Consider the following 14,958-nt stretch of genomic DNA (forward strand, 5'->3'; position numbering starts at 1 on the left):
ACGGGAGAGGGGGAGAGCGGCTCCTGAACCCGGTGGTGAGGGTCTTTACTCTGCTGTCCCTCAGCCGGGAGAAGGGGAAGAGCGGCTCCTGAACCCGGTGGTGAGGGTCTTTACTCTGCTGTCCCTCCCGCCCGACGGGAGAAGGGGAAGATCCGCTCCTGAACCCGGTGGTGAGGGTCTTTACTCTGCTGTCCCTCCCGCCCGACGGGAGAGGGGGAGAGCGGCTCCTGAACCCGGTGGTGAGGGTCTTTACTCTGCTGTCCCTCAGCCGGGAGAAGGGGAAGAGCGGCTCCTGAACCCGGTGGTGAGGGTCTTTACTCTGCTGTCCCTCCCGCCCGACGGGAGAGGGGGAGATCCGCTCCTGAACCCGGTGGTGAGGGTCTTTACTCTGCTGTCCCTCCCGCCCGACGGGAGAGGGGGAGAGCGGCTCCTGAACCCGGTGGTGAGGGTCTTTACTCTGCTGTCCCTCCCGCCCGACGGGAGAGGGGGAGAGCGGCTCCTGAACCCGGTGGTGAGGGTCTTTACTCTGCTGTCCCTCCCGCCCGACGGGAGAGGGGGAGAGCGGCTCCTGAACCCGGTGGTGAGGGTCTTTACTCTGCTGTCTCTCAGCCGGGAGAAGGGGAAGAGCGGCTCCTGAACCCGGTGGTGAGGGTCTTTACTCTGCTGTCCCTCAGCCGGGAGAAGGGGGAGATCCGCTCCTGAACCCGGTGGTGAGGGTCTTTACTCTGCTGTCCCTCAGCCGGGAGAAGGGGGAGATCCGCTCCTGAACCCGGTGGTGAGGGTCTTTACTCTGCTGTCCCTCCCGCCCGACGGGAGAGGGGGAGATCCGCTCCTGAACCCGGTGGTGAGGGTCTTTACTCTGCTGTCCCTCAGCCGGGAGAGGAGGAAGATCCGCTCCTGAACCCGGTGGTGAGGGTCTTTACTCTGCTGTCCCTCAGCCGGGAGAAGGGGAAGAGCGGCTCCTGAACCCGGTGGTGAGGGTCTTTACTCTGCTGTCCCTCCCGCCCGACGGGAGAGGGGGAGAGCGGCTCCTGAACCCGGTGGTGAGGGTCTTTTACTCTGCTGTCCCTCAGCCGGGAGAAGGGGAAGAGCGGCTCCTGAACCCGGTGGTGAGGGTCTTTACTCTGCTGTCCCTCCCGCCCGACGGGAGAGGGGGAGATCCGCTCCTGAACCCGGTGGTGAGGGTCTTTACTCTGCTGTCCCTCAGCCGGGAGAGGAGGAAGATCCGCTCCTGAACCCGGTGGTGAGGGTCTTTACTCTGCTGTCCCTCAGCCGGGAGAAGGGGAAGAGCGGCCCCTGAACCCGGTGGTGAGGGTCTTTACTCTGCTGTCCCTCCCGCCCGACGGGAGAGGGGGAGATCCGCTCCTGAACCCGGTGGTGAGGGTCTTTACTCTGCTGTCCCTCAGCCGGGAGAAGGGGAAGATCCGCTCCTGAACCCGGTGGTGAGGGTCTTTACTCTGCTGTCCCTCAGCCGGGAGAAGGGGAAGAGCGGCTCCTGAACCCGGTGGTGAGGGTCTTTACTCTGCTGTCCCTCCCGCCCGACGGGAGAGGGGGAGAGCGGCTCCTGAACCCGGTGGTGAGGGTCTTTTACTCTGCTGTCCCTCAGCCGGGAGAAGGGGAAGAGCGGCTCCTGAACCCGGTGGTGAGGGTCTTTACTCTGCTGTCCCTCCCGCCCGACGGGAGAGGGGGAGAGCGGCTCCTGAACCCGGTGGTGAGGGTCTTTACTCTGCTGTCCCTCAGCCGGGAGAAGGGGAAGAGCGGCTCCTGAACCCGGTGGTGAGGGTCTTTACTCTGCTGTCCCTCCCGCCCGACGGGAGAGGGGGAGAGCGGCTCCTGAACCCGGTGGTGAGGGTCTTTACTCTGCTGTCCCTCAGCCGGGAGAAGGGGAAGAGCGGCTCCTGAACCCGGTGGTGAGGGTCTTTACTCTGCTGTCCCTCAGCCGGGAGAAGGGGAAGAGCGGCTCCTGAACCCGGTGGTGAGGGTCTTTACTCTGCTGTCCCTCCCGCCCGACGGGAGAGGGGGAGAGCGGCTCCTGAACCCGGTGGTGAGGGTCTTTACTCTGCTGTTCCTCAGCCGGGAGAAGGGGAAGATCCGCTCCTGAACCCGGTGGTGAGGGTCTTTACTCTGCTGTCCCTCCCGCCCGACGGGAGAGGGGGAGAGCGGCTCCTGAACCCGGTGGTGAGGGTCTTTACTCTGCTGTCCCTCAGCCGGGAGAAGGGGAAGATCCGCTCCTGAACCCGGTGGTGAGGGTCTTTACTCTGCTGTCCCTCCCGCCCGACGGGAGAGGGGGAGAGCGGCTCCTGAACCCGGTGGTGAGGGTCTTTACTCTGCTGTCCCTCAGCCGGGAGAAGGGGAAGATCCGCTCCTGAACCCGGTGGTGAGGGTCTTTACTCTGCTGTCCCTCCCGCCCGACGGGAGAGGGGGAGAGCGGCTCCTGAACCCGGTGGTGAGGGTCTTTACTCTGCTGTCCCTCAGCCGGGAGAAGGGGAAGAGCGGCCCCTGAACCCGGTGGTGAGGGTCTTTACTCTGCTGTCCCTCAGCCGGGAGAAGGGGGAGATCCGCTCCTGAACCCGGTGGTGAGGGTCTTTACTCTGCTGTCCCTCAGCCGGGAGAAGGGGGAGATCCGCTCCTGAACCCGGTGGTGAGGGTCTTTACTCTGCTGTCCCTCCCGCCCGACGGGAGAGGGGGAGAGCGGCTCCTGAACCCGGTGGTGAGGGTCTTTACTCTGCTGTCCCTCAGCCGGGAGAAGGGGAAGATCCGCTCCTGAACCCGGTGGTGAGGGTCTTTACTCTGCTGTCCCTCCCGCCCGACGGGAGAGGGGGAGAGCGGCTCCTGAACCCGGTGGTGAGGGTCTTTACTCTGCTGTCCCTCAGCCGGGAGAAGGGGGAGATCCGCTCCTGAACCCGGTGGTGAGGGTCTTTACTCTGCTGTCCCTCCCGCCCGACGGGAGAGGGGGAGATCCGCTCCTGAACCCGGTGGTGAGGGTCTTTACTCTGCTGTCCCTCAGCCGGGAGAGGGGGAGAGCGGCTCCTGAACCCGGTGGTGAGGGTCTTTACTCTGCTGTCCCTCCCGCCCGACGGGAGAGGGGGAGAGCGATCCTGACGGGAGCTGCGGGAGGATGACCGGGAGGCGGAGCGGATCGCATGACGCCAGGGGCCCGGGTGTTGCGCCCGCCGAGGGGCAGAGCTGCGGCGGGGCTGCCGCCTGACACGTGACGGCGGCGGCGCAGCGACGCGGATACAGTGTGTCCAACCCCGGGCAAAGTGTATCCGAGACACAGCGTGGGGCAAGTCGGCGGCCGCTTTTCTGTCATCGCCTCCTCCTCCCCTCCCGGCCGATTCTCCCATCTGATGCGAAGCCGCGCCGGGGATGGCTCCGTTCACGAGCGACGGGCAGAGGAATGGTTGACGAGGCGGCTGAAAGTTAGCCCCGATCCGGTAAGGCAGCGTTTTCCCAGCCGAGCACCGAATGCTGGCCACCCGCGCTTCTGCTCCGGCTCCGGCTCCGCTCGCTTTTGGATAAATAAAGCATTAATACTATGCTTCAAGTTTCTTTGCAAAGTAAAGTAAAATCAAATCAAAAAAAGAGCTGGAATCCGGGTTTATATTGCCCCCCGTTTGCAACCCCCCTTGATTCCAATTATTAGTGTTAACTATTTTTAATATTTTACCATTTAATCTATTACTCTACTGTGGCAAAACAACGAGAGACGAAGTGATAAACACAAGAGATTCTGCAGATGCTGGAGCAACATGCCAAATGCTGGAGGAACTCAGCAGGTCGGGGTTTTAATGAAGGGTCTCGGCCCGAAACGTCTCTATTCCTCTCAATTGATGCTGCCTGACCTGCTGAGTTCCTCCAGCAATTTTGTGTTACTCGAGATACGAAGTGATTTACGTTTGATGAAGAAATTGGTCCTGTGTGGGGTTAGTAACCTAATACTTCGATTTGCGTGCTTTAATGGCATAGAATAGCTAATCAAAATCCACAGATGCTGTAATTGCAACTGTTGATATTTTTTAATGCCTACATGAGTAACTCAAATTATGCTTTCGTAAAGATACATGTTAGTTAATACTGATGACGTGAGTTGAAACGCTGCATTTAAGAAAGCATGAGTGGAAATCAGGCATTTTATTTGCAGATTTGCGATGTTTCAAAGTAAGTGACATCCAAATAACACAAGATCGCTCCTTTGTAGAGTGCTTAATGAAAAGTGCTGTGGGATATCTTCGTGGGATTGATATCCGGAGTATTTTTTAAATTCTGTTTCTGATGTATCTAAAATTGGAATGATTTCAGTTTGAAAGATGCACACTCAATGTTTTAGGAGCAGTTTCTTCCCCTCCTCCATCAGGTTCACAAACTCTCCCTCACTAACCTCTCTTCTACACTATTTATTATTGTAGTTTTTAGTAATTGTTTTGTGTCTTGACCTGTACTGAGGCTGAAACGCAAAAAAAAAATCACAACATACACTCATTTAATTTACACCTGTACACCAGCTCGTTAATGCAATTATCTAATCAGCCAATCACATGGCAGCAACTCGATGCATAAAAGCATCCAGACATGGTCAAGAGGTTCAGTTGTTCAGACAAAACATCAGAAGGGAGAAGAAATGTGACCAAGTGACTTTGACTGTGGGATGATTGTTGGTGCCAGACACTGGTCTCAGAAACTGCTGATCTCCTGGGATTTTCACACGTAACTCTCCCTAGAGTTTACAGAGAATGTTGTGATAAGCAAAAAGAGATATCCAGTGAGGGACAGGTCTGTGGGTGAAAACAGCTTGTTAATGAGAGAGGTCAGAGGAGACTGGTTGAAGCTGTCAGGAAGGTGACAGCAACTGAAATAACCATGTTACAACAGTGGTGTGCAGAAGAGCATCTGAAGTGGATGAGCTGCAACAGCATACATCCATAGCCACATGTACCTCCTCTGCCTGACCAAGTGGCCCTGAGTGTATTGTTCGTTTATTGAGATACAGTGCAGAACAGGCCCTACCGAACCCCCCCCCCCCACCCCTGATTTAACCCTAGTCTAATCATGGGACATTAACAATTAACCTACCAACTGTGGGAGAAAACCAGAGCTGCCTGGTGGTCACATGGGGAGAGTGTCCAGGCAGTGGTGGGAATCGAGCCCCGGTCGTCTGTGCTAATCACTACACTGCCGTGCTGCTGTCTCCATTCACGACTCTGGATTCACTTTCCTACAGGCAGTCAGAGCAGTGTCCGTCAGTGATGATAAATCTGATTCTGATTCAGTCAGTTGGAACTCCGGACGGAGATGAGGGGTACCGGTAAGGATGCGTGGGATTTACTGCAGGGTGGGAAGACGATTGGCAGCCCTGCAATTGTTGAAGTTGAGCTTGGGAGCCATGCATGACAAGTACTGGAAAAGGCATGGATGAGAATTTCAGTCGCGTGGGAGAAGCAGGAGCAGTGTTTCAGATGTGGAGCATGCAGTGATAAGTGACTACTGTTGCATGGTTTGAAGTTCAACACAGCATGCAGCTTCAGTGTTTATCAGAGTTTGTCAGACAAGCTGAAGGAATACGGCTGAATGAGCTGGGTGGGTGAGTTTCTGCCACTGTTCTGAGGATTGATTATATTTCGGTGCAAGAGTCTTGGTGATCAGAATCAGAAACAGGTTTAGTATCACTGGCGTATGTTGCTTTGTGGTAGCAGCATAAAGCAGTGTGTAATAATAAAATAAAAACTGTAAATTACAGTAAGAAATATGTATTAACAGTTAAATATGTACTGCAAGAAGAGAACAAAAAAAAATGAGGTAATGTTCGTGGGTTTTTGTCCATTCGGAAACCTGATGAGGGAGGGGAAGAAGCTGTTCCTGAAAAGTTGAGTGTATGTCTTCAGGCTCCTGTACCTCCTTGATGGTAGCAATGAAAAGAGGGCCTGGGCGATGGGGATCCTCAATGATGGATGGCAGCTTTTTGAGGCATTGTCTTTTAAAAGTGTTTTCATTGCCGGGGAGACTAGTGCCCATGATGGAACCGACTGGGTTTACCACTTTCTGCAGCTTTTGCCAATCCTCTGCCGTGGCCCTTCCGTACCAGAGGATGATGCAGCCAGTGCGAATGCTGTTAATGATCCATGGTATTTAACTCAGGTACAGACACCATGAAGTCAAGGTTGAAGATGTAGATGCCCTGAAAAAGGAGCAGTGTTGTTAAACTCAGCTAGCTCCATCATGGGCACCAGCCTCCCCATCATCAGGGACATCTTCAAAAGGAGATGCCTCAAAAAAGCAAAGTATCCATCACTAAGGGCTCCCACCGCCCAGGACATGCCCTCTTCTTTTCATCGCTCTGTGTCTGTACTCGGTGGAATTTAGAAGACTGAGGGGGATCTCATTGAAATCTATTGAATATTGGAAGATCTGTGTAGTGTGGATGTGGAGAGGAAGTTTCTTATTCTGGGGAGTCTAGGACCAGAAGGTATAGCCTCAGAATACAGGAATGGAGATGAGGAGGAAGTTCTTTAGCCAGAGGGTGGTGAATCTGTGGAATTCATTGCCACAGGCGGCTGTGGAGGCCAGGTCACTGAGTACAGTTGGCCCTGCTTATCCACGGATTCAACCAACTGCGGATCGGGAAAACCCGGAAGTTCTCTCTCCAGCTCTCATTGTTTGAGCATGTACAGACTATTTTTTCTTGTCATTATTCCCTAAACAATACAGTATAACAACTATTTACATTGTATTAGTATTATAAGTAATCTAGAAATGACTTAAAAGTACAGGCAGTCCCCGGGTTATGAATGAGTTCCATTCCTGAATCCATCTTTAAGTCGGATTTGAAGTCGGAACAGGTACATCCGGTATTATTTAGCGTCAGTTAGTCAAACATTTTTCTTAGTATAAAGTACATATTCTACCTTTCTCTGCATATAGAACACTTAAGAAACATACACATTTCAATAATTTAACCACTGTGTTGCTTAGTAATAATTGTAGCTTTCATCGGGCCAGGGCCTTTCACATTCTCCATTAAAATTGTTTGGATCGTTGACCGACTGTAGCCTAATGCTTTTCCAATGACCGATGGCGTTTCATCTCTTTCCGATCGCTTTATTACTTCCACCTTATTTTCAATCGCGATCGTGATTATTTTTGTGAACAGAAACACTGTGGATTCAGAGCTGCACCACCAGGTCCTATTGTCAACATGTTAAAAGGTCCAGAGTTCTGCTGGGTCCACCGCACTGATACATGTTAAAAAAGGGACTTGAACATCTGCAAATTTTGGTATCTGCGGGGGGTCCTGGAACCAATTCCCCGTGGATAAGGAGGGCCGACTGTGTATTTAAAGCAGAAGATGATGGATTCTCAATTAGTAAGGGTGTTAACAGTTACGGGGAGACGGCAGGAAAATGGGGTTGAGAGGGGTAATAAAACGGCCATGATGTAATGGAGGAATAGACGCTGGGCCAAATGGCCTAATTCTGCTCCTGTGTCTTGTGGTCTTATGGCTGACCTTGTAGAGGTATGTAAAATTATAAGATGCTCAGATAGGGCTGAAGTCTCAGAAACAAGAGGGCATACATGTAAGGTATGTGGAAAGAGTTTTAAACGGAAGTTGTGAAAAGTTTTTTTTACACATGGTGTGATTACCGGAACTTGTTACGAGAGTAGATGGAGGGGTAAGATATGTTTAAGAGACACTTTGATAGACATTTAAGTAGGTAAGACATAGAAGGATGTTGTCCTAGAGTCATGTTTCTGTAAGAACAAACATGCAACAGTTCTTATTTCACGCTGGGTCAACCGCAAACAAAGGCAGTCCAGCTTGTCTTCCAGAGGGCGAACACTGGGGAGCAGTACTGGTGTGAGAGTTGGCTCCACTGTTGGTGCTGCTCTCCCGTGTTCACTCCGTGGAAGAAAAGTTGGATTGAATTTGAATGCAGCTGACTCATACGCCTCTACGCCATTGATCTTTAGGTCCTGCCACTGAGGGACTTGTGCTAATGTTATTTTGTGACTCTATGTGCTGGATGGTGACTATCTGTGCTGTGTGTAACTGTATGTATTCACCCAGAGGGATGATGTTTCCTTTAGCTGTATAGATGTGTATGGTTTATTGACAATAAACATGAACTTGATATGAACCTAGGGTGAGCAAATAGGAAGGGTCTTGGCCCGAAACGTCAACAGTGCTTCTCCTATAGATGCTGCCTGGCCTGCGGTGTTCCACCAGCATTTTGTGTGTGTTGTTGTTTGAATTTCCAGCATCTGCAGATTTCCTTGTGTGAGCAAATAGGGTTAGTATGGAGGGACAGAAAGGTCAGCACAGATCTGAAGGGATGAAGGGGCTAATTCTGTGCTGACAACTTGAGCACTGTATCCTTTTCACAAAGCTTTGTGTCACCTGTCCTATTTGAACTGATGTTTTGTTATACTTGCCGATGCCTCTGAAGAATTACTTGTGTACTACAAACTGTGATGCTGAGCAAAAATAATACATACTAAAATACGGCTAATCATGTTAGATCTGTTTCAGACTCGAGTCCTTTCTCAGTCATTCATTGATTTTCTGCTCTGACTGTACCTCCAGGTTGCAGAACCTTTAGAGAGGGTGCGGAAGAGATTTGCCAGGAAGCTGCCTTGATTACAGAGCATGTCTTATGAGGATAGGTTTAGCGACTACAGCTTTTCCCTTTGAAGTGAAGAAGAATGAGAGGTGACTTGATAGAGGTGTACAATATAATCAGAGGCATAGATCATGTGGATGGTCAGAGACTTTTTCCCAAGAGCTAAAATGGCTAATATGAGCGGGCACCATTTTAAGGTAACTGGTAGAGCTTATGGGGGGTGGGGTATGTCAGAGAGTGGTGGTGTGGAGCACACTGCAGGGGTGGTGATACAGGGAGATACATTAGAGACAATTAAGAAATAGAGGAGTGGAAGGTTATGCAGAAGGTAATGGTTAGATTGATCTTAGAGTAGGTTAAAAGGCCAGCACATCACTGTGGGGCTGAAGGTCCTGGGTTGTGCTGTAACGTTCTATATTCTAGGTCAAACACTCCCCGTAGTTGTATGATTCTGAGCAAAACTGGTTGTGGCCTTTGGATTCTGCAAGAGACCCAGACGTGCCGTGGTTTGGTTTGTTTATCTAGCGACACAACGCGGAGTAGGCTTTTCTGGCCCTTTGAACCATCCCGCACCAGCATCCCCCGGGAGCCCCGATTAACCCTAATCAGCGTTAGGACAATTGGCAATGACCCACCCAGTACATCTTTGAACTGTGGGAGGACCCGAGAAAACCCTTACGCTCCACAGGGAGGATGTACAGAGTCTATTTACAGAATCAAACCCCGAACTCTGGAACACCCCGAGCTGTAACAGCTGACTGTCATGCTGCCGCGGATATGTAGGCTTGCATGCCCCAGTAACCTGGAGAGCTGTGCTGGCCGGAGTCAGGGCTTTACGCTTTGGCTCTTGGTAGGAACGCCCATGCCAAACAGGTCAAAGGGTAGAGACCAGACTAAGAGAGGCCTAGGTTCAGGGGTTCAGCTCAGGGCTAACACCCCGACTGATAAAACAAAACTGTTAAGGAAAGAGCGATAAAGAATCCTTCTGCATCTGAGTGCGATGGTATTCCTGAGTCTCCACTTAGGGCTTACATTGCTGATAGTAGAGAGACTGAAAAGAAACCTCTGGCACGGTGAAGGAAGACTTGCACGCCAACGGAGAGAGAGGACTTCCATCCCGGCCTGAAACACCACCGGAGAGAGAGAGGACCTCCATCCCTCCTCTAAACACCACCGGAGAGAGAGGACCTCCATCCCTCCCCTAAACACCACCGGAGAGAGAGGACCTCCATCCCTCCCCTAAACACCACCGGAGAGAGAGAGGACCTCCATTCCTCCCCTAAACACCACCGGAGAGAGAGGACCTCCATCCCGGCCCGAAACACCACCGGAGAGAGAGAGGACCTCCATCCCTCCCCTAAACACCACCGGAGAGAGAGAGGATCTCCATCCCTCCCCTAAACACCACCTGAGAGAGAGAGAGGATCTCCATCCCTCCTCTAAACACCACCGGAGAGATAGGGGACCTCCATCCCTCCCCTAAACACCACCGGAGAGAGAGGATCTCCATCCCTCCCCTAAACACCACCAGAGAGAGAGAGGACCTCCATCCCTCCTCTAAACACCACCGGAGAGAGAGAGGATCTCCATCCCTCCCCTAAACACCACCGGAGAGAGAGAGGATCTCCATCCCTCCTCTAAACTCCATTGGAGAGAGAGGACCTCCATCCCTCCCCTAAACACCACCGGAGAGAGAGAGAGGATCTCCATCCCTCCCCTAAACACCACCGGAGAGATAGGGGACCTCCATCCCTCCCCTAAACACCACCGGAGAGAGAGGATCTCCATCCCTCCCCTAAACACCACCGGAGAGGTAGAGGACCTCCATCCCTCCCCTAAACACCACCGGAGAGAGAGACCTCCATCCCTCCCCTAAACACCACCGGAGAGAGAGGACCTCCATCCCTCCCCTAAACACCACCGGAGAGAGAGAGGACCTCCATCCCTCCCCTAAACACCACCGGAGAGAGAGAGGACCTCCATCCCTCCCATAAACACCACCGGAGAGAGAGGGGACATCCATCCCTCCCCTAAACACCATCGGAGAGAGAGGACCTCCATCCCTCCCCTAAACACCACCGGAGAGAGAGAGGACCTCCATCCCTCCTCGAAACTCCACCGGAGAGAGAGAGGACCTCCATCCCTCCTCTAAACACCACCGGAGAGAGAGGACCTCCATCCCTCCCCTAAACACCACCAGAGAGAGAGGATCTCCATCCCGCCTCTAAACACCACCGGAGAGAGAGAGGATCTCCATCCCTCCCCTAAACACCACCGGAGAGAGAGAGGACCTCCATCCCTCCCCTAAACACCACCGGAGAGAGAGGACCTCCATCCCTCCCCTAAACACCACCGGAGAGAGAGGACCTTCATCCCTCCTCTAAACACCACCGGAGAGAGAGAGGACCTCCATCCCTCCCCTAAACACCACCGGAGGGAGAGGACCTCCATCCCTCCCCTAAACACCACCGGAGAGAGAGGACCTCCATCCCTCCCCTAAACACCACCAGAGAGAGAAAGGACCTCCATCCCTCCCCTAAACACCACCGGAGAGAGAGGACCTCCATCCCTCCCCTAAACACCACCGGAGAGATAGGACCTTCATCCCTCCTCTAAACACCACCGGAGAGAGAGAGGATCTCCATCCCTCCTCTAAACACCACCTGAGAGAGAGAGGACCTCCATCCCTCCCCTAAACACCACCGGAGAGATAGGACCTTCATCACTCCCCTAAACACCACCGGAGAGAGATGACCTCCATCCCTCCCCTAAACACCACCGGAGGGAGAGAGGATCTCCATCCCTCCCCTAAACACCACCGGAGAGAGAGAGGACCTCCATCCCTCCCCTAAACACCACCGGAGAGAGAGAGGATCTCCATCCCTCCCCTAAACACCACCAGAGAGAGAGAGGGTCTCCATCCCTCCCCTAAACACCACCGGAGAGGGAGAGGACCTCCATCCCTACCCTAAACACCACCAGAGAGAGAGAGGACCTCCATCCCTCCCCTAAAAACCACCGGAGAGAGAGGGAGGACCTCCATCCCTCCGCTAAACACCACCGGAGAGAGAGAGGACCTCCATTCCTCCCCTAAACACCACCGGAGAGAGAGAGGACCTCCATTCCTCCCCTAAACACCACCAGAGAGAGAGGACCTCCATCCCTCCCCTAAACACCACCGGAGAGAGAGAGGACCTCCATCCATCCCCTAAACACCACCGGAGAGAGAGAGGACCTACATCCCTCCCCTAAACACCACCGGAGAGAGAGGATCTCCATCGCTCCCCTAAACACCACCGGAGAGAGAGGACCTCCATCCCTCCCCTAAAAACCACCGGAGAGAGAGGGAGGACCTCCATCCCTCCGCTAAACACCACCGGACAGAGAGAGGACCTCCATCCCTCCCCTAAACACCACCGGAGAGAGAGAGGATCTCCATCCCTCCTCTAAACACTACCGGAGAGAGAGAGGACCTCCATCCCTCCCCTAAACACCACCGGAGAGAGAGAGGATCTCCATCCCTCCCCTAAACACCACCTGAGAGAGAGAGAGGATCTCCATCCCTCCTCTAAACACCACCGGAGAGATAGGGGACCTCCATCCCTCCCCTAAACACCACCGGAGAGAGAGGATCTCCATCCCTCCCCTAAACACCACCAGAGAGAGAGAGGACCTCCATCCCTCCTCTAAACACCACCGGAGAGAGAGAGGATCTCCATCCCTCCCCTAAACACCACCGGAGAGAGAGAGGATCTCCATCCCTCCTCTAAACTCCATTGGAGAGAGAGGACCTCCATCCCTCCCCTAAACACCACCGGAGAGAGAGAGAGGATCTCCATCCCTCCCCTAAACACCACCGGAGAGATAGGGGACCTCCATCCCTCCCCTAAACACCACCGGAGAGAGAGGATCTCCATCCCTCCCCTAAACACCACCGGAGAGGTAGAGGACCTCCATCCCTCCCCTAAACACCACCGGAGAGAGAGACCTCCATCCCTCCCCTAAACACCACCGGAGAGAGAGGACCTCCATCCCTCCCCTAAACACCACCGGAGAGAGAGAGGACCTCCATCCCTCCCCTAAACACCACCGGAGAGAGAGAGGACCTCCATCCCTCCCATAAACACCACCGGAGAGAGAGGGGACATCCATCCCTCCCCTAAACACCATCGGAGAGAGAGGACCTCCATCCCTCCCCTAAACACCACCGGAGAGAGAGAGGACCTCCATCCCTCCTCGAAACTCCACCGGAGAGAGAGAGGACCTCCATCCCTCCCCTAAACACCACCGGAGAGAGAGAGGACCTCCATCCCTCCTCTAAACACCACCAGAGAGAGAGAGGATCTCCATCCCTCCCCTAAACACCACCGGAGAGAGAGAGGACCTCCATCCCTCCCCTAAACACCACCGGAGAGAGAGAGGACCTCCATCCCTCCCCTAAACACCACCAGAGAGAGAGAGGATCTCCATCCCTCCCCTAAACACCACCGGAGAGAGAGAGGACCTCCATCCCTCCTCTAAACACCACCGGAGAGAGAGGACCTCCATCCCTCCTCTAAACACCACCGGAGAGAGAGGACCTCCATCCCTCCCCTAAACCCCACCGGAGAGAGAGAGGACCTCCATCCCTCCTCTAAACACCACCGGAGAGAGAGAGGACCTCCATCCCTCCCCTAAACACCACTGGAGAGAGAGAGGATATCCATCCCTCCCCTAAACACCACTGGAGAGAGAGGATCTCCATCCCTCCCCTAAACACCACTGGAGAGAGAGAGGACCTCCATCCCTCCCCTAAACACCACCTGAGAGAGAGAGGATCTCCATCCCTCCCCTAAACACCACCGGAGAGAGAGAGGACCTCCATCCCTCCTCTAAACACCACCGGAGAGAGAGAGGATCTCCATCCCTCCTCTAAACACCACTGGAGAGAGAGAGGACCTCCATCCCTCCCCTAAACACCACCGGAGAGAGAGAGGATCTCCATCCCTCCTCTAAACACCACCGGAGAGAGAGAGGACCTCCATCCCTCCCCTAAACACCACCAGAGAGAGAGAGGATCTCCATCCCTCCCCTCAACACCACCGGAGAGAGAGGACCTCCATCCCTCCCCTAAACACCACCGGAGTGAGAGAGGATCTCCATCCCTCCCCTCAACACCACCGGAGAGAGAGAGGACCTCCATCCCTCCTCTAAACACCACCAGAGAGAGAGAGGACCTCCATCCCTCCTCTTAACACCACCGGAGAGAGTGGACCTCCATCCCTCCTCTAAACAGCACCGGAGAGAGAGAGGACCTCCATCCCTCCCCTAAACACCACCGGAGAGAGCGAGGACCTCCATCCCTCCCCTAAACACCACCGGAGAGAGAGAGGACCTCTATCCCTCCCCTAAACACCACCGGAGAGAGAGAGGATCTCCATCCCTCCTCTAAACACCACTGGAGAGAGAGAGGACCTCCATCCCTCCCCTAAACACCATCGGAGAGAGAGAGGATCTCCATCCCTCCCCTAAACACCACCAGAGAGAGAGAGGATCTCCATCCCTCCCCTCAACACCACCGGAGAGAGAGGACCTCCATCCCTCCCCTAAACACCACCGGAGTGAGAGAGGATCTCCATCCCTCCCCTCAACACCACCGGAGAGAGAGAGGATCTCCATCCCTCCTCTAAACACCACCAGAGAGAGAGAGGACCTCCATCCCTCCTCTTAACACCACCGGAGAGAGTGGACCTCCATCCCTCCTCTAAACAGCACCGGAGAGAGAGAGGACCTCCATCCCTCCCCTAAACACCACCGGAGAGAGCGAGGACCTCCATCCCTCCCCTAAACACCACCGGAGAGAGAGAGGACCTCTATCCCTCCCCTAAACACCACCGGAGAGAGAGAGGATCTCCATCCCTCCTCTAAACACCACTGGAGAGAGAGAGGACCTCCATCCCTCCCCAAAACACCATCGGAGAGAGAGAGGATCTCCATCCCTCCCCTAAACACCACCGGAGAGAGAGAGGATCATCCCTCCTCTAAACACCACCGGAGAGAGAGAGGACCTCCATCCCTCCCCTAAACACCACCAGAGAGAGAGGATCTCCATCCCTCCCCTAAACACCACCGGAGAGAGAGAGGACCTCCATCCCTCCCCTAAACACCACCGGAGAGAGAGAGTATCATCCCTCCTCTAAACACCACCGGAGAGAGAGAGGACCTCCATCCCTCCCCTAAACACCACCGGAGAGAGAGAGGATCATCCCTCCCCTAAACACCACCGGAGAGAGAGAGGACCTCCATCCCTCCCCTAAACACCACCGGAGAGAGAGGATCTCCATCCCTCCCCTGAACACCACCG

General features: G+C 54.0%; 1 protein-coding gene across 2 annotated transcripts in view; it reads left to right on the top strand.

Moving 5' to 3' along the window:
• Nucleotides 1–3,308: 3,308 nt before the first annotated feature.
• Nucleotides 3,309–14,958, top strand: part of gpr63 (G protein-coupled receptor 63) — a 126,358-nt gene continuing 114,708 nt past the window's right edge. For both annotated transcript variants that reach the window (XM_059981384.1, XM_059981383.1), the window contains exon 1: nucleotides 3,309–3,437. The gene's annotated coding sequence lies outside the window, so the exon portion shown is untranslated. The remainder of the gene's footprint in view (nucleotides 3,438–14,958) is intronic.

Source organism: Hypanus sabinus, chromosome 10, assembly GCF_030144855.1.
Source record: "Hypanus sabinus isolate sHypSab1 chromosome 10, sHypSab1.hap1, whole genome shotgun sequence".
Lineage (NCBI taxonomy): Eukaryota > Metazoa > Chordata > Chondrichthyes > Myliobatiformes > Dasyatidae > Hypanus > Hypanus sabinus.